General features: G+C 42.3%; 1 protein-coding gene and 2 long non-coding RNA genes across 6 annotated transcripts in view; all 3 read right to left on the reverse strand.

Annotated features, from left to right (window-relative positions):
- The window catches only part of LOC147008185 (RNA polymerase-associated protein CTR9 homolog), a 119458-nt gene that overhangs the window by 16121 nt on the left and 82411 nt on the right, over positions 1-20926 (reverse strand). The window lies entirely within an intron of this gene.
- On the reverse strand, positions 8213-9382 carry LOC147008186 (uncharacterized). Its single transcript, XR_015053576.1, has 3 exons — positions 8980-9382; positions 8734-8818; positions 8213-8638 (listed from the first exon to the last, which is right to left on the reverse strand). It is a non-coding gene; the product is annotated as an uncharacterized LOC147008186 (long non-coding RNA).
- On the reverse strand, positions 10169-10831 carry LOC147008187 (uncharacterized). The gene is made up of 3 exons (XR_015053617.1): positions 10639-10831; positions 10452-10524; positions 10169-10306 (listed from the first exon to the last, which is right to left on the reverse strand). It is a non-coding gene; the product is annotated as an uncharacterized LOC147008187 (long non-coding RNA).

The following is a 20926-nucleotide window of genomic DNA, read 5'->3' on the forward strand; positions in this document are numbered from 1 at the left end:
AATAATAAACAAAGATACAGGTGAGATATAATAAACACAAACAAGGATACAGGTGAGATATAATAAACACAAACAAGGATACAGGTGAGATGTAATAAACACAAACAAGGATACAGGTGAAATAGAATAAACAAGGAAACATGTGAGATATAATCAACACAAACAAGAGTACAGGTGAGATATAATAAACAAGGATACAGGTGACATATAATAAACAAGGATACAGGTGAGATATAATAAAAAAGGAAATAGGTGATTTATAACAAATAATAAACAAGGATACAGGTGAGATATAATAAACAATATACAAGGATATAGGTGAGATATAATAAATAATAATCAAGGGTACAGGTGAGATATAATAAACAAGGACACAGGTGAGATATAATAAACACAAACAAGGATACAGGTGAGATATAATAAACAAGGATGCAGGGGAGATGTAATAAACACAAACAAGGATACAGGTGAGATGTAATAAACAAGGATGCAGGTGAGATGTAATAAACACAAACAAGGATACAGGTGAAATAGAATAAACAAGGAAACAGGTGAGATATAATCAACACAAACAAGGATACAGGTGAGATATAATAATCAAGGGTACAGGTGAGATATAATAAACAAGGATACAGGTGAGATATAATAAACAAGGAAACAGGTGAGATATAATCAACACAAACAAGGATACAGGTGAGATATAATAATCAAGGGTACAGGTGAGATATAATAAACAAGGAGACAGGTGATTTATAACAAATAATAAACAAGGATACAGGTGAGATATAATAAACAAGGACACAGGTGAGATATAATAAATAATATACAAGGATACAGGTGAGATATAATAATCAAGGGTACAGGTGAGATATAATAAACAAGGACACAGGTGAGATATAATAAACACAAACAAGGATACAGGTGAGATGCAATAAACAAGGATGCAGGGGAGATATAATAAACACAAACAAGGATACAGGTGAGATGTAATAAACAAGGATACAGGTGAGATGTAATAAACACAAACAAGGATACAGGTGAGATATAATAAACACAAACAAGGATACAGGTGAGATGTAATAAACACAAACAAGGATACAGGTGAGATATAATAAACACAAACAAGGATACAGGTGAGATGTAATAAACAAGGATGCAGGGGAGATGTAATAAACACAAACAAGGATACAGGTGAGATGTAATAAACAAGGATGCAGGTGAGATGTAATAAACACAAACAAGGATACAGGTGAAATAGAATAAACAAGGAAAAAGGTGAGATATAATCAACACAAACAAGGATACAGGTGAGATATAATAATCAAGGGTACAGGTGAGATATAATAAACAAGGAGACAGGTGAGATGTAATAGACAAGGATACAGGTGAGATATAATAAACAAGGGTACAGGTGAGATATAATAAAAAAGGAAATAGGTGATTTATAACAAATAATAAACAAGGATACAGGTGAGATATAATAAACAAGGACACAGGTGAGATATAATAAATAATATACAAGGATACAGATGAGATATAATAAATAATAATCAAGGGTACAGGTGAGATATAATAAACAAGGACACAGGTGAGATATAATAAATAATATACAAGGATACAGGTGAGATATAATAAAGAATAATCAAGGGTACAGGTGAGATATAATAAATAATAAACAAGGATACAGGTGAGATATAATAAATAATAAACAAGGATACAGGTGAGATATAATAAATAATACACAAGGATACAGGTGAGATATAATAAACAAGGACACAGGTGAGATATAATAAATAATATACAAGGATACAGGTGAGATATAATAAATAATAATCAAGGGTACAGCCAAATGACCAGGTAACAAGGTGTTTATTGAACATCTCCCATCTGATTATTTAAACTCCACACGTTGGTGTGGAATGTTTATTTAATTTTTCCCTTCCTGTAATTATTTTTTCCTGCTTGACCTGAGATACCCCGTCATCGGGTGCGGGTCCTCCCGTTATATATCCCAGTCCACGTGACCAGACATGAGTAAGATGGATAAAATCTATCAGTTCATCGTCTGCTGATGTACAATGTGCATGAAACACAACTGAACTGTCATTGTTTTTACTTATTTTCCTGAAACACTTAATTTGAAAATGGAAAAAGTTCTCCTTTTATAAAATGATGACAACGAATAAATTTCATAATTCTTGTAAACACAAAAATAATGATGGTTTGTTCCCTTTGAGGGTGAACTGCAGACACAAATCCAAATAAACATTCAGTTCCAGTTGAATCATGATCTGTGTGAATCGAATTAAATAGTTTAAATGAATCTCCATGTTCATGATAACAAGTTTGAATTTAAACACAACTTTCATATTTTACTAGTCGGGAAGAAAAAGTGACAAACAGAACTCTTCTCATGTTAACCAATCACAAATCATTTTCTCCATATTCAGGGTGTGCACGATATCTGTCCGTTGTCCTGTGTATCTGTCCGGTGGAAATTATCAACAAAAAATATTGTTGGAGCCGTTCGACTCCGGCCCATCTGAGGTTTGAGTCCCACTCCGAAGGATGTTTTTCTGTTTTTTTTATATCCCAGTTCACTCTGTGGAATGATGTTTTTTTCTACAAGGTTCTGTACAATTTGACAAATTCACCGCCCAAGTCCTGCTGCACCGCAAGGTGGGGTTTAGTCTGTCTGCAGACGTCGGTCGATGATCGAGGAACTCTAGAACACGGATCAGAACATGAACCCGCAGTGTATCAGAACTTGGGTGATGAATTTGGCAGATTGTACGGAATCTCGTCCCAGACACAAACAATCAAGAGTCACGAAGAACGAATTTAACATGTTAGATCGGGTGGTGAACAAAACGCTGCATCAACGGTGGTAAACTTCCAAAAAAAACTTATTTTGTGTTTTTCTACAACTTTTAAAATCTTTATTTAACTTAAATTTAATGATAAACTTGAAAACTACAAAACACAAATAACCTTGTCTGCACTTCTAAAACCCTTCACATTAGCAGTGCAGTATTTGGGAAAAATATTACACCATTTTTACACCATCTTGACCAATCAAATGTACCACTCATGTTCTCACCTTTGGGGAATATCGAGATTCAGACAGAATGGCGGCTCGTAGGGAATATAGAGTTGACTCAGAAACACAAAGTGATAGTTGAAATGACCCTTCACACGTCGTTTTTCTCAACACTACGTGGGGTTAGGTGTTCCATGAACTCACTCATCTGATTTTTCAACGATCATCTCAGTTCATCTTGCTGGTTAGTTATTGGCAATCATCAAACATGTTAAACGAGCAACATCGATTCTCTTTCCTTTATAAACAAAGTCTCACGTTCCCCACATTGAATTAACCTGACACTGATAATATCCCACTATTCTGTTCAGCAACCACATGATGATCTAATCAGTGATGGCGGTTTCTTTTTCTTTGTAGAGAAACAAATGAAAACCGTTTCGTTCACCAACTCTGCGCAGTTCTTCAACGAAGAAGATCATTTCAATCATCATTCCAACCAACGGGAGAACAACAAACGAACTCATACTGGGAAGAAACGGTATAAGTGTTCTATGTGTTCTCAAGATTTTCGTGACTTATCAAACCTGAAATCCCACAAACGAACTCACACTGGGGAGAAACCGTACAAATGTTCTGTGTGTTCTAAGGATTTTCGTGACTTATCAACATTTAATCGACACAAACGAACTCACACTGGGGAGAAACCGCATGAGTGTTCTGTGTGTTCTAAGGATTTTAGTCAGTTATCAAACTTGAATAAACACAAACGAACTCACACTGGGGAGAAACCTTACAAGTGTTCTGTGTGTTCTCAGGATTTTCGTCAATTATCAACCTTGAATAAACACAAACGAACTCACACTGGGGAGAAACCTTACAAGTGTTCTGTGTGTTCTCAGGATTTTAGTCAATTATCTTCCTTGAATAGACACAAACGAACTCACACTGGGGAGAAACCGCACAAGTGTTCTGTGTGTTCTCAGGATTTTCGTCAATTATCAACCTTGAACAGTCACAAACGAACTCACACTGGGGAGAAGCTGTAAAGTGTTCTGTGTGTTGTAAGTTATTTTGTAAGTTGTCAGCTTTGAATAAACAAAAACGAACACAAACTTGTGAGAAGAGTTTTGTTGTGGACCCCCCCCCCCCCACCCTCTGTGAGTGATTCCGAGTGATTGCAAGCTTTAAGCAAACCAGTGAGGAGAAAGCCAGCAGGCAGGAACGCAACCCTGGCATAGACCTTCTTGGTACATCTCCTCTGAGTGTCGTCAGTAACACCTGTCAAGAAGCCGAGGTCCTCCGGCCAAGCAAAATAGCTGGCTGCAACAAAAATACGCCGTCTCCTCTCCGGCGTTACCCCACTGCCCTGCCTGTGATATATCGCCCCCATATTTCCGCAGGGTGCTCAAGATCCACTAAAAAACCCCCTTCTGTTAAACTACCAAAATCACGAATCATTGCTCACCTTCACTCTTTCATTCCTCATTTTCCCTGCCTTTTGAACAAACTCTCTTCAATCCCACTCTTCCCTCCAGGTCTTCAAAACAGTCGTTCACCACCATCGGTTATCTTCCCCCATCCAAAACGATGATCTTTTCTGCCCCCGCTAATCTACCCCAAACCCACTTCTTTCAAATTCACTGCTTTACTTCCTGAAAGTCCCTGCAGTGTAAGGACCTGAAAGTCCCTGTAGTGTGAAGACCTGAAAGTCCCTGTCGTGTCCATCTTGTTTACCCCGTGTACCCCACCCCCTCTTGTCTCCTGCTCCCCTTGTTTTACATTATGTGTGTTAGCTCTCATACGAGCTTCGACATTGTATTAAAAAAAAAACAACATCAACACACACACATTAGTGCTTGGCCGATATCGGCAATTTTTCGGGAATTCAGCAGGTTGGAGTCAGTCAGTGTGATTACCAACTACAGTATGATAGCCGAGTGGTCTTTCTTATTAGGTGGCGGAAACCTTGATCCTCGGAGTTATAACGCGCGTGGGAGGAGCAGGGCACAATGGTGGAGTGACGAAGGCACAGGGGTTTATACTCGATCGCCACAACAAAAACATGGACGCAGCAACTTAAAATAACATCGAAATTTAATGGCAACATAAATATTTACAAGGAACAATAATCAGAACATAATAATGTTCCAGATTTGGAAGCCTTTTACACAAAGACAGTCAGCAGTCCCATAGTTTAGTTATTTCGTTAAGTATATGTGGATAGTTAGAATCCATCCCATATGTCTAATGGGAATTTCATGTGTGTGCTGCGAGTTTCTTTCTAGTTTGTCTTCTCCATCAATCACCTCCACTCCTTCAGCGCCATTACGCACGTGTTCGAGGCCACGGAAATAGGCGGGGTGAGATCACCACAGGGCCGACTCTGCCCCAGCTGGATGGAATGTTCCCCTCGTCCAATCGGGGGTGAGATCACCTCAGAGCTGATCCCACCCCAGCCAGATGGAATGTTCCCCTCATCCAATCGGGTGTGAGATCACCTCAGAGCCTTCCCTGCCCCAGCCAAATGGAATGTTCACCTCATCCAATGAAGGGAGGACACCGATCGCCAGATGATTCGGAATTAATTCGGAATCCTCATGCCCCACCAAAATATTGCCACGCTTCACCGGTGGGGCATGCGCCCAACCTTGAGAAACACTGCTGGAGTAGGTAGTGGATTTGCGATAACAAAAATAATCTTTTTCGATATACACATCTTAAAATCAGAGCCTCTTCAAGCTTCTTCTTATATTGATTTTCCAAAAGAGATAAAACTTAAGAAAGCAGTTGTTAATATTCAAAACAAAGATAAATGTTTTCTATGGTCTGTTCTTGTTCACTTACATCCTCCACAATGGAAACCTGAAAGGGTTGAACATTATAAGAAATCCGAGAATATGCTAAATGTATAAGATTTAATGTTTCCAATGTCATTGAGAGATATTCCTCAATTTGAGAAAATGAATAATCTAAATGTTAATGTATTTGGATTAACAGATACAAAGTTCAAATATTAAAAATTTCAAATAACTATTAAAATGATGAAATACACATTAACTTTCTTTGTTATAGTTCGAGGAAAAATTCACCTTATGTTTACATAAAAACTTTATCAAGACTAATCACCTCACAAGTATTCAATAGAACAAATGAAACATATCCCTGTCAGAGATGCCTCAACTTCTTTCATATGAAAGAACGATTAAAACAACATTCAAAATACTGTCGTAATCATAAATCAACCGTAGTTAATATCCCAAAAGTAAGAGAGAATATATCATACAAAGATGACCACAAATCTTACAAACAACAGATGTCAGAACGAACAGCCCGGGATCCACGAGCGGCTCTGATGGAGGAAACGTGGTCGGTCCGGGAGGTTCTCCGGAAGACCGCGGGTCCATGGACGGTTCACCCGAGGATAAGGGGGTCCAGACCCGGTACGTGACGTTCACCCCGTCCCGAGAACTTGTGTTTCCCGTGCTGATCCGTGCTGTGTACGAACACAGGAACTCATTGATTTAGTGAATGTCACGATGTCTGGAACGGACCCGGAATTGATTGTGAATGGAAATCCCATCCATGACGTGTTCCCCTCCCTCTTGTACATGTATGACATCATGATATACTTCACCACTTCATTCATAATTCGATTCCTCTTTAATCTCGTTTACACCAAATCAGATGAAGATTTACTTGTGATGATGGGTCTCTGCACCGGCACACAATGGCCTGTTGTTGAAGACTCTAGTGGGATCTTTAACGTCCTCGAGGAATCACTGGATGAGAAGACAAGCGACTTACCTTTGCTTTCAGAGGAAGGTATGCTCACTGATGCAACACCTTACCTGTGCATCACCAGGATGGCAGCTTTCAGCTCGTCCTGTATCAACCTTGAGGCCAAATTATGTTCAATATTACATTTATATATGTGAAGGGTGATCTTAGTTACCACTAAACCAGTCGGCTCTTTATAAAGTAGAGTTGGTAAGAGTTTACCAGGAAACTAATTAATTCTGTTCGATGGATGTAAGTCACAAGTTCAAGGTCAAAGTTTGACCCCAAAATCATTTTACACGAAATTTTGACCTGAAGCTGTGACCTCGACCTTTGACCTGCTGTAAGAACTGTTATGAAACCATTGTCACGGGATAGGTGTGTTTGCACCGACTCTGTTTACCTGTTTTGGTAAAATATCATCAAGGTATACCTGGTGTTGGTTTAATGGTTTGGGTGGTGGGCTTGGTTTACTTGGGTCCTGAGTTCAAATCCCACTTTTCTGTTGAATTAATACCAGGTGGGGTTGACTCAGCTTGTGATACCAGCTTGCTGGGATGATTGAGCCGTTTGAGTATCCTGTGTCAGAGTGGTCACCTGTCCAGGATTGTGTCCAATAACCCAGGAGACTGCTGGAGCAGCACTGATGCTCTTTCTGTGCAGAGTGTGGTCTTCATGGATCGATCATAAAGGACACGTTTAACAACATTACCCATCACTAAGGGTCAGGGACTTGAACTCTCGTGAGCACCTCTCTAATGAAATAATTTCTAGTTCAACATAACCTCTTTTAATTGAGGAAAGTGTGAAAATGTAATATATAAAGCTGAATTCGTGTTTGTTTACTTGTTTACCAGCAAATACTACCTGTCACTTCGCTGATGGGAATATTCAAGGGAAGATGGAGAGGAGGTTGGTGAGGAGGGAGGGGACGAGGGAAAGGAGGGATGGGAAGGATAGAGGAGCAAGAGGGGTAGGAGAGAGAGGGATGGGACAGGAGAGAGACTGATAGGGGTGAGAGAGGCAGAGGAAGAGGAGGGGGGACCCAGGTAGATGTGACGCCCAGTTTAACACCCATCTGGGAGACAGCACACACATTTATGAATCACCCTGCCTGTGAAACACCGAGATGACAGTTTATAGCTGGGTCGGGATTCAAACCCAGGCGAGACAGCTGAGAGCGAGCATGTGTACCTCTCGGCTATCCTGCTGTGATCTGGTAATTCATTTCTGTTGAGGGAGGGGGAGGCGGTACAAGGCGATGTGAAGGCAGCATCAGGGGAAGGGGGCATCGTGAGGGGGCAAGGCAGCTTGAGGGGGGAAGTCATCGTGAGGGGGCAAGGCAGCTTGAGGCGGGAAGGCATCGTGAGGGGGAAGGCAGCTTGAGGGGAGCAGAAGGCAGCACGAAGCAAGGGGAATGTTTCATTTCACTCATTTTAAGCGGAGGTTCAAACCAAAGCAAACAACAATGAGCTTCGCAGCGAAGCGGAGGTGATTTCACTCACGCCATATACAGATGTAAGCAGCAAGGATGGTTGATGAAGATGATGTCAGCTGACTTCCAAGCAGAGGGAAGATGATGTCATGTTTCCAGCGTGATTTTCCTTTTCACAGGTCACCTCTATAATAACAACATATTCAAAGTGTTATCTCATGATTGTCCTGTTGAAATGAGGAAAAACAATGTACAATCGCTAAACCCCCGCCCTGCGTCTCTTCTCCTTCATCCGTAACAATATAAAGATTCAAAGAAATTAGGTTTTTTTAACTTAGAAGTTACTTCTTCAGGCCCGAACTGCGGTCATGTGTCCTTCACTTCTGTAAATGAAATGATGGAGAAGAAATAAAATGTTACAATTGCGTTGTTACACACCTTCGGCCACCCACAAGGAGGCCTAACAGCAAAACCACACCTTTTCGGTTGAAAGTATTCAGAGGAATCTGTGATGTCCTCTACAGACGTCGATGTTCGTTCCACCGCTCTTGAGGGTCCTGGAACTTTAATTTAAAAAAAAAAATGTTTTGGAATAAATATTACATCAAATAAGTGTTAAACAAGGATGTTCAATGTGTTCGGGTGAGTGGGGGAAATAAAAATAACCACATGTGTACATCATTACACATTGTACACGTGCTATTAACAGGTATAGACAGCCCACCAGCATCAGCATCACTGATGTTCAGCTCGGCCGGTGCACGTATCACCCGTCGAGGTGTTTTCAGGACCTTGCCTTTCCCTGAAGCACATCAATCGCATCACGTGATTATGTTTCTTCCACCCATCCCATTATAAAATAGATTTCAAGAAAAGATAGATTAAAACTCAATACAGTTCAGCCGTTTGTGTAAATGACAGTTGTACAATTATCATAATTGCAACACATCGAAATTACCCAATACTGATCACTGCTCACAAGTCCCACCGACCCAGCCTGTCGTTTCAACAAGCCTGTGATAAACAGGAATCGGTATGTATGTTTTAACAAACACATCATGTGAAGTCTAATTATATTACACGACATTTAAAAAAAAAAAATTTAAACCAATAAAAAAAAGATGCAACAACACACATCATACCGCTCAGTCCCTCATTTACTATTCTATTTCATTGTTAAAAGTTGTGTGATATATTATCAACATTCAACATTGATCATCCTCACTATTTACTTCAATGAAACCACAGGTGGTATTTGTAATCTTTCGATCATTACTTGAACCTGCCAGCCTCTGGTGTTCCATCATCCCTCCCTCCTGGGACAGCAGCTGCTCTTCCTGTGCCTCCTCCAGAGGCACATCCGGGTGTGCCTCCTCCTCGTACAATTTCTCAGAATCCTCAGAAGACAACTGCAGAACAGGAAGGGCTTCGACCTCATAACTTGCTTCACTGCTCTCCTCGCTGGACAGCGGTTCCTTGGGTGAGGCCTCCCTCTCACCCACAGCCAGCTCGACCTCACCGAACCCTTAAACACAATATGCAATAATAAATATTCGTTTCATCATTAAATGCTATACACCGTCGTGTAAAGTAAATACCATTTACAAAAAAAAATTTATGAAAAAATAGCAAAACATGATGCATGAAACAATGTTAAACAGTTTTAAAATACCTTCATAAAATTTCATGTACCTTCTCCGATCGTGCCTTCTCTTTCGAGAATCCACCGCAACTTCCTTCTGATGGATTTGTAGTGTTGTCGCAAGTTTGACGTCGTTTTTGCGTCCACGACGAAGAACTTTAGCCTTGTCGTCTGTTTTTTTTTTTTTAAACAATTGTTTTCTATTGTCATCTTTATTTGCATCGTCGTCATCCTTGTCCGCCTCCTCCATATCTGGGTTAAGATGTTTCTTCTTTTCCAAACATTTTCCACTTCTTTTTGAGGCTTGTGGTTTCTTTTGAAGGGGTCTCGCAAGAGCCCCCTTCCCCATTTTGCACAAGCTCTGCTTGTGCAACCGTCATCAATTTTTTTTATTATCTTTATCTCCTTTCTGAAAAAAACAATAAACATTCAAAACGACAAGTCAATAACGAAAGGAAACACAACTGAGGAATATAAAAAAAAAACAAGAAGAAACTTGAATAACATTTTAGAATAAATTAATCGAGCTTATCGTTAAACAATTAACATCTTACTATGATGTGTTTATCAATGCGTTTGGATTGTCCTTGACATCCGGCCACCGGACGGTGAAGAGGAATGTCATGTCTGGGAACAAGAAAAATAAATAAATATTTCAGAACATTTACAATAAGCTTTTATCTGAATAATAATATCAAACGATGATGAAAAACAACGAGCTGTTAGTACAAAAAAAAATACCTTTTGGTATTTTTTTTGGTCCATTTATACATTGCCATGGCAACCTTCCTCTCACTTAACTCCATGCCGTGAACGCAGATGATGCATCAGGTAGTGGGTAACTTTGCCACACTTCCAGCAAGTTTTTCCTCGTTTTTTTCTCAGGGTTGGAGGGGTTAAACAAGCAATTAAACACAATGCTTGGTTCATAACATCACCAATTAAACACTAAAACAAACAAAGCACAAATTACTGAGACTCACCTGCACCAGGAACGACAGCTCACTCAACCCTCCCCCCTCCTCCCCCCCCCCACAAAGATCAACCACATAAACTAATAAAGTGAACAAAATATCAATTAAACATTATCACGTGGCAACATGTATTTCAACAATGTTTTCTTACCACAGTCATGATGACTGCACGTTGGGAAAAGAAACTCCATGAATCCAGCTCGGTTAAAAACACCCGAACTCTAACCCTAAACCGAACACACAAACACACACACACACACACACACACACACACACACACACACACACACACACACACACACACACACACACAATGACACAAGGTTAACAAAACAAACACACCAACAGTACAAACAAACACGTATTGCACACAGGTAAACACAAACACAAGGAGAAAGCAAATATCACAAACCCACTGAGCACACACCGAACTCCACACCAAACACCTGAACAGCTCAGGTACGCAAGGTGAACGCTGTTTGGTGTGCTCACGTGATTGCACCAAAAAAAAATTTTCTTCCCCCACACAGAAACACATTTTATAGCGAACGTAGTGAGCTTCATACTTAACGTGTGCACATGAGAGAATAGGAAGCAACAACAACAACAACAACAACAACAACAACAACAACACACTACCATGGCAATTTGGAATCCGTGTCGTTGGTAATGACCCTTTTGTTTCCGGGTTTTTGTCATGGGGAATGATGCATGCCGGGAAATAAAGGCATCGTCGGAGACATGAAAGACCCAAATAATATCAGACATGGTGTATATTTCCTCCACTGATTTTAATAAAGATATCTCCCGCATCATCAAAAAAAAATTTAAATCGTGATTTACATTATTTGATCGCTGATCCCGAATCCAGGCCGAAGTAACCGGAAATTGCAGCATCGAACGTAAGAAGAATTCTACGTTCGCTTCTCGGCTTTGCCTATTCCATATTAAACCCTAAAATACATAGAAACAAAACATATATAATAATAATAATAAAAAAATAACAGCTCGACAATTGTCGAAAAGATAATTTATTACATCAGGAAGTAATTTGCACGTTCGCGCTCATCGCGATTTCCCGCCAAAAATCTTGACTCTTTTTGAATCAACAGCTTCGTCATGAACATATCTGTCCACAACCTTTTGATATATCGTTCTATATATCTCGTTGTTGGCCTCATCTCTCAACGGTGAGGAATCAGTTAAAAATCAAATAATTTTTGCATCCAGATCTGGATTCAGATATTCATCAAAACCGTATCAGATCTTCCTAGTGGCACTCCCAACCTCTCCAGCAAGTTTCGTCGGAATCTGTCCACAACCTTTTGATATATCGTTCTATATATCTCGTTGTTGGCCGAATCTCTCAACGGTGAGGAATCAGTGAAAAATTAAATAATTATTGCATCAAAATCTGGATTAAGATCTTCAGCAAAACCGTATCAGATCTTCCTAGTGGCACTCCTAACCTGTTCAGCAAGTTTTGTCCGAATCTGTCCACAACCTTTTGATATATCGTTCTATATGTCTCGTTGTTGGACTTTTATCTCAATGGTGAGGAATCAGTTAAGAATTAAATAATTTTTGTATCCAGATCTGGATTCAGATCTTCAGCAAAACCGTATAAGATCTTCCCGGTGGCACTCCCAACCTGTCCAGCAAGTTTCGTCCGAATCTATCTGCAATCTTTTGATTATATCGTTCTATATATCTCGTTGTTGGCCGAATCTCTCAGCCATGAGGAATGTTATAAATTAAATAATTATTGCATCCAAATCTGGATTCAGATCTTCACCAAAACCGTATAAGATCTTCCTAGTGGCACTCCCAACCTGTCCAACAAGTTTCGTCCGAATATGTCCACAATATTTTGATATATCGTTCTGTATATGTCGTTGTTGCCTCATCTCTCAACGGTGAGGAATCAGTTAAAAATCAAATAATTGTTGTGTCTAGATCTGGATTCAGATCTTCACCAAAACCGAAACAGATCTTCCGCTTAGCACTCCCAACCTGTCCAATACGTTTGGTCCGAATCCGTCCAGAACCTTTTGCTAGATCGTACCATAGAACTCGTTGTTGTCCCAACCACTCAAGGGTGAAGAATCAGTTTTCATATTAAATAATTTTTGCATCCAGATCTGGATCCAGATCTTCATCAAAACCGAATCCGATCTTCCTAGTGATACTCCCAACCTCTCCAGGAAGTTTCGTCGGAATCTGTCCACAACCTTTTGATATATCGTTCTATATATCTCATTGTTGGCCCAATCCCTCAACGGTGAGGAATCAGTTAAAAATTAAATAATTATTGCATCCAGATATGGATTCACATCTTCACCAAAACCGAAACAGATCTTTCGAGTGACACTCCCAACCTGTCCAGCAAGTTTCGTCCGAATCTGTCCACAACCTTTTTCTAGATCGTACTACATAACTCGTTGTTGTCACAACCACTCAAGGGTGAAGAATCAGTTTTCATATTAAATAATTTTTGCATCCAGATCTGGATTCAGATCTTCATCAAAACCGTATCAGATCTTCCTAGTGGCACTCCCAACCTCTCCAGCAAGTTTCGTCGGAATCTGTCCACAACCTTTTGATACATCGTTTTATACATCTCATTGTTGGCCCAATCCCTCAACAGTGAGAAATCAGTTAAAATTAAATAATTATTGTATCCAGATCTGGATTCAGATCTTCACCAAAACCGGATCAGATCTTGCTCGTGGCACTCCCAACCTGTCCAGCAAGTTTTGTCCGAATCTGTCCACAACCTTTTCATTCATTGTTCTATATATCTCATTGTTGGCCTCATCTCTCAACGGTGAGGAATCATTTAAAAATTAAATAATTATTGCATCCAGATATGGATTCAGATCTTCACCAAAACCGTACACGATCTTCCTAGTGGCACTCCCAACCTGTGAAGCAAGTTTAGTCTGAATCTGTCCACAACCTTTTGATATATCGTTCTATATATCTCGTTGTTGGCTGAATCTCTCAACGGTGAGGATTAAGTTAAAAATTAAATAATTATTGCATCCAGATCTCCATTAAGATCTTCACCAAAACCGAAGCAGGTCTTCCTAGTGGCACTCCCAACCTGTTCAGCAAGTTTTGTCCGAATCTGTCCACAACCTTTTGATATATCGTTCTATATATCTCGTTGTTGGCCTTGTCTCTCAACGGTGAAGAATCAGTTAAGAATTATATCATGATTGCATCCAGATCTGGATTCAGATCTTCACCAAAACCGTATCAGATCTTCCTAGTGGCACTCCCAACCTGTGAAGCACGTTTAATGCGAATCTGTCCACAAACTTTTGATATATTGTTCTATATATCTCGTTGTTGGCTGAATCTCTCAACGGTGAGGAATCAGTTAAAAATTAAATAATTATTGCATCCAGATCTGGATTTAGATCTACACCAATACAGTATCAGATCTTCCTAGTGACACTCCCAACATGTCCAGCAAGTTTCGTGGGAATCTGTCCACAACCTTTTGATATATCGTTCTATATATCTCGTTGCTGGCTGAATCTCTCAACGGTGAGGAATCAGTTAAAAATTAAATAATTATTGCATCCAGATCTGGATTAAGATCTTCACCAAAACCGAAGCAGATCTTCCTAGTGGCACTCCCAACCTGTTCAGCAAGTTTTGTCCGAATCTGTCCACAACCTTTTGATATATCGTTCTATATATCTCGCTGTTGGCCTTATCTCTCAACGGTGAGGAATCAGTTAAGAATTAAATAATTAGTGTATCCAGATCTGGATTCAGATCTTCACCAAAACCGTATAAGATCTTCCTAGTGGCACTCTCAAGCTGATACTCTTGGAAAACATGATCTTCCTTGTTGCAGACGACTCCACATTGTGCCGTATCGTACCCCCAGCTTATATTGACGGACAGACTGCAGACTCGTCACTCCCTTCTGATCTTGAATTGGTCGGATGCTTGCCCGACAAACCGAACACGTCCTTCAATCCCACAATATCTCTCATTCTCAAACTGTTGCTCTGAAAGAATCATCAAACGAACCCACCCGTCTATTTCCATGGCCATCGCCGGAAGAGGTTCGGCCTCTGGAACGTTTGTTCTCCCTTGTGACCAACAAAGCCGATGGTCCAGATGGCATTCCTCTTGTTGTCCTCAAAAGCCGTACTCCCAAACTTGCTCCAAGATTTTCAACCTCGCCTCCTATGTGAGCATTTACCCCACCTCCTGGAACAATGCCGATGTCTGCCCTGAAGAAAGGCAACATTTCTGATCTCTCCAATATCTCAAGTTATGGAGTCTCTCATCAATAAACAACTTTGAGGCCACCTCAAGGACCACCAACATGGCTTCCACAAAGCCAGCCCATGCTGCCAACAAATGACCTTCAGCTCTCAAGCACTTCGGAGAAAGTAGAGTTATTGAAGTGGACACCAGTAAAGCCTTTGGCAGAGTCTGGCACAAAAGGCTCCCAGTGAAGCTCCCAATGTATGCTATATAGCCTCAGCTCATCTCCTACTTTTCCAGCTTCCTCTCTGGGCGATCTATCGCGACCTGTGTTGATGATGCTCTCCATGAATCCCATTACATTCGGACTGGTATTCCTCAAGGTTGTCATCTCACCACCCATTTTTCTTCTTTTCATCAATGACCTCACAGCTACAAACAATCCTTTGCTGAAGACTCCACCTTCCACTCCTTCACCAGTAATAAATCACAATACGCCTCCTCCAAATCCCTTGCTGCCGACGACATCTCAACTGTCGCTCCCATCAGAAGTAATCTCAACCTCATCCTCCAATGGGCCTCCAACAACCTTGCTTCCTTCAATCAGTCCAACAATCAAACAGTCTTTATATCCAGCTCGGTCAAAGCAGCCTCCTTATATCCTCCTCTTCTCATGTTCAGCTCTCAAATCTAACGGTCCTCTGTTGATGCGTTCAGTGTCACCATCTTCAGCAATCTCTCCTGGCAGCCTCACCACCTCAATATCACCGAATCTGCCTCCAAGAAACTTGGTTTCCTCTTCAGAGCTCGGAAATACTGTTGGACCCCGCTATTCGCAGACCCGTGTAATCGCAGACAGTACCTCAAATCCCATAAACTTCAAACCCCATCAGCTTCTAACCCTCTGCAAACCCCAAGTCAGACCGGTGATGGAATGCTGCTTCTACGTCTGGGCCCGGTCCTCCTCTGTCAGTCATCGGCATTCTAGATTGTGTCCAGGCCAAGGCTGTCTGACTGATTAACGGATCCCACTTTGTCTAGCCGTCTCCAACCTTTGGCCGACTCTCGAGCAGTCTCTTCCCTGTGCCTCTTCTACCGCCACAACCACAGGCAGTGCTCTGTCAAAGTTTCTTTCTAGCCCTCCTCCTCTTTCTTCACTCTGTTCAAAACACCTGTCTTCTACTCGTCACCCTTCCTTCCCTCCATATCAATCGCCACGCCAATGGCCGAAAGACCCGAAGCCGCCACAAATTGGACGAGGTTTGTCCGAAATGCCCGGGCGTGGATCGGACCGACAAAATGTCGGAACATGTTGCAGAGCACTGTTATGAAACGAGAGATGGCAAGATCTTGTAGTTATCCACCACGACTGAGACAGGATGCCAACCCCACGATTAAGCAGAAGAAACACCATCTCCACCAAGCTCACCAGCACAGTCACGTCCACGGACTATCTGAGCGGTGAACCAACCACTTGTTTACAATAATTTTCCATTTTCACCACAAATTCTTGAAAGTCAAACAAACCACCGTCAGTTTATGGAATGGTGTCCCGGAAGGGTATGAAACGGGACGATCCACTAACATACAAGACACCTGGTCAGCCTGCGACGGTGGGACAAAGCATTCAGAGCCTGTTTTGTCCGTGGTGTTCGAGTGTGCTGGACGGTGTCCATGATGTTGGGCCATGATGGTTGTTGATGCTCGAGTTATATAGAAACCAATTTATGAATTAATACAAAATCTGTCCCTTATAAATCGTTAGTTGAATGGAAAATCAAATCCTACTGAGATGAAATGATCATGTGACCGGTGGTTTAATCTTGAGGCTGAAGAACGGGGTTTGTTGTTCTCATGTTGCAGGTGGGTTCATGGCCTCTTTTTTTTACCTCCCCTCTGCTTTCCTTCTGCTCTCTCAGCCCTCCAACCCTCTGCAGTCAACGTGTGGCCCTAAATGGTCAACGTGTGGTCATCTCCTCTTCCTGTCCAGGCTGGAGTTCCTCAATAAAGTGTTCTGGGTCCTGTTCTTTTTCAGGTTTTCATCAATGATCTCTCCGACTCTCTGGAAAATCCTCTTTATCTCTTTGCTGATGACTCCACCCTCTGCCATACCGTCTGTCATCCCTCAGACCGACAAGCAGCAGCTTCTTCGCTCACTGCAGATCTGGATAAAATCACAAACTGGTCCAACACGTGGAACATGTCTTTCAATCCAGACAAATCTCACACTCTCACGATGTCTCTCCGAAAGGACTGTCTGGAAACCCACCCCCCCCCCCAACCTCCATCTATTTTCTCAACAATCCCCTTGAAGAAATCCTTTCATTCATATTTTTGGGTCTCACTATCTGCCATGATCTTTCATCGGAAAGCCACATCTCCTCCAAAGCCAGTCGCCGATTGGGAATCCTCCGTCATGCAAGGTCCTTCCTTGACACACCTGAGCTCCTGACCACGTACAAAGCTTTCATCCGCAGCCTGATGGAGTACTGCTCTCCCCTCTGGGCTGGTGCTCCTGCCTCTCACCTTTCTCGGATCCACGTTGTGGAAACCAAGGCATTTCGGATCATTGTTATCTCCCACGATGTGGCTGAGTCTTTGGGTCTCACTCTCTCTCAACACAGGCAGGTCGGTGGTCTTTCTGTCTTCTATCGTCTCCTCTCAGACCTCACCCACCACTGCTCTGTTATCTGTCCCGCCCATATTTCCGCAGGGCGCTCAAGGTCCGCCCGCAACCCCCTTCTGATTAAACTACCAAAATCAAGACTCACTGCTCACCTCCATTATATTTTCCCGCCTTTGGAACAAACTCCCACACTCTCTTCAATTCCACTCTTCCATCCAGATCTTCAAAACATCTGTTCACCACCATCTCTTATCTCCCCCCATTCAAAACCATGATCTTTTCTACCCCCACTAATCCACCCCAAACCGACTTCCTTCAAATTCCCTGTTTTCCTTCCTGAAAGTCCCTGGAGTGTCCATCTTGTTTGTTTACCACGTGTACCCCGCCCCATCCCTCTCCCTTCCACAGATCTCCTCATGTGTCTATTCCCCACTGTTTTTGTCTCCTGCTCCCCTTGTTATACGTTCTGTGTGTTTGCTCTCATACGAGCCTCGACATTGTCTATTAAATAATAATAGTAATAATAATAATAATAATAATAATAAATAAATAAAAACTCAAAGATGTACAGATTCTTCCAGCAATCCCCTCCTGGTTAAACTACCCAAATCAAGTGTCACTGCACATCTCAACTCTTTTGTTCATCTTCCCTCTTGTCTGTGGGACCACTTTCCTGAGCATGCCCTCTCCCGCTCTTCCTTTAAGCAGGCAGTGCAACACCATCAACGCATGTCATCCCTCTCAATATATTTTACCCCCAATGACCATGCCCAGTACAACCTCCTTACTTACAGGTTGCTGTGTTTCCTCCCTTCCTCTCTGACCTCTCCTGTCGCCTTGCTCTTCCATGAGCCTCGATGTTCCAAATGTGGGGGAAAGAAATGATTAAATGAAGTGCAACTTTATGATCAATGGCCTCCATCAACCCTCATAAACACACATCGATAAAAAAATATATTGGGACCCAGCACCGGAACCAGTATTTTCTGGCATGATTGTATTTTAAGGATCCTGGTGTTTCCAATCCAGCAAGGATGGAGGTAGATGTACGTGCAGCAGAAGCAGGGACCGTCGTCACCGAGAGGCTCCCAGGAGCTGTTGTCGCAGAACTGATTTGCCAGGGATGCTGGGTAGACTGGTGCAGAAAGGACGGTGAGATGTCCGCATGAAAGGTTGCAACATCAGAAGGATGAAAATCCAAAGCAGTGTGAGCATCTGGTGTCATGGCCAGCCCACTGTAGAAGGAAGAAACGGCACGATCATTTGCACTTACATCATTGACAAAACCGTGGTGCAACGTAAGGATGCCAAGGAAGAGGTTCAAGGAAATCTCTGCTCTTTGCTTATTTTTAGCTCACCTGGACACCTGACGCTGCCATGAGAGATGGTCGCTGTGGTGATCGTGGGGGCGGGACTGCGGAGTCCACTCAGGCCAGCAGAAATGCTCCAGGAGCCGGTGGAGTTGCCCCCTCCTGTCATCGTAATCCGAGACTGCAAAGGAATAGAATTTTAATAAAATTCACATTAAAAAAAATTTTTTAAAAAAGTAAAAGATTGAAAATTAAACATAATATAATTAAACCTCAAGGAGCTGATGAAGAGGAGCTGATCTTTTGTGTAATATGAAAGTTAAATCTTGAACGTTTTTTGAAATGTCACGTGTCCAAGCCAAGTTACCGAGACGGTTGCCATGGCAACACAACTGTGCAATCACCACGGTGATCTAATCAGGTTGAGATAATGTCATGAGGAATAGATGTCTGCAATAAGAAAGCTGAACGTTCAACGTTTTTTCAAATATCGCGCACACAAAACTACGTGGACGGATTATCGGTCGGTCGGTCGGAGCTCATTTTAATGTCCCCAGTCTCCTACCTTGTTGGAGGGGCACAAAAATAATAAAAAGCACTGCTAACATGAATCAAAGAAACCTGTTCGTTGGTCACCATCAATACAAATGACTGCCCCTCGTTCTCAAACATCAGCCATAAATTTCCACACCAACCTGAGGCAGTCTTTGGAACAAGAGGGGCAGAAAAGGTTGTGCAAAAGGAATGCAGCAAAGTTAGTAAAGCAATAAGAAAGTTGATTTCATCAAATATTTGTTCAAACATCGCAACAAAACATGTATCTTGAAAATCTGCAACAAATTATACTCTGAAACCTTGGCAACGGCTTCTGTAATAATGGCGGCTTGAAAATGTGCGGTTGGCGTGGCATGATGCAAACGCTGATGTGTCACGCCAGTGTCCGTGGTCATATTGGCAGGTGGCTGGGCCAAGGGGGCAGTGGGTGGTTGTGGGGGTGTCACCACTGCTGGCACGGATGCATGCTGGGATAAGTGCGACAAAGGGGCACCGAGAGGCGGCAGATGGGCAGACGGACCACCTGGCAGAGTTTGCTGAATCGGAGTCATGGGTCCAGGAGCGTGGGTCGTGGCCAATGTGACCACAGAGCCAGGAAGCGTGTGCGGGCCAAGTGGAGGTGCCGAACTTGGCATGTGAGGGCCAGCTCCGGTCGGGCATACACCAAGAACGGCCGGGCTGCTCGAGAGACGAGGAAGGGAAGATGACGGTGCACCGGCACTCAAAGAAATTGTGGTGGGGGGCAATTGGATTGTGGTGGGATGGCTGCTTGATGGCAGCACTTGCTGATTGGAAAGGGCCGCATGACTCACGGCTCGGATGGGTAATACCTGCCCGGGCCGAACCTGAGGAAACCCACGCACACAAAATCTCTCTGTCTTCTCTTCTCGGAAAGATGTGGCGTGCGGAGGTTGTGGCTGCATTTGTAGTTGTGACTGCAGCTGAGACTGCGGTCGTACCTGTGCTGAAAGCTCTGGCCGCAAGGTCATCACAGTGGCATGTCGAGGTGAAGCTGTCAGATCCTCAAGCTTGCCTGTCACAAGGGAAATAGAACTTGCATTGATCAGGTTCCATCGGCAAAGAGGGCTTGATGTCATCAATCATACAGACAAACAAACAAACAAACAAACAAGATGAAGACCTCGTGCAGAGAGAGAGCACGGTGCTTGCAATATATCGCGAGCTTTGCCAGCGATGGACATTTTCCCACCAAGGGAAATCATTTTGGGAAATCTTGGGAAAATTCCACAAAATACCGATTACCTTGATTACCTATCTTAGTCATGGTGTTATCCAAGCACAAACTCACACGTACAAACCAGCACGCACGG

The sequence above is a fragment of the Eptatretus burgeri genome, chromosome 21 (assembly GCF_056783735.1).
Source record: "Eptatretus burgeri isolate ZD-2024b chromosome 21, Ebu_testis_v1, whole genome shotgun sequence".
Taxonomy (NCBI): Eukaryota; Metazoa; Chordata; class Myxini; order Myxiniformes; family Myxinidae; genus Eptatretus; species Eptatretus burgeri.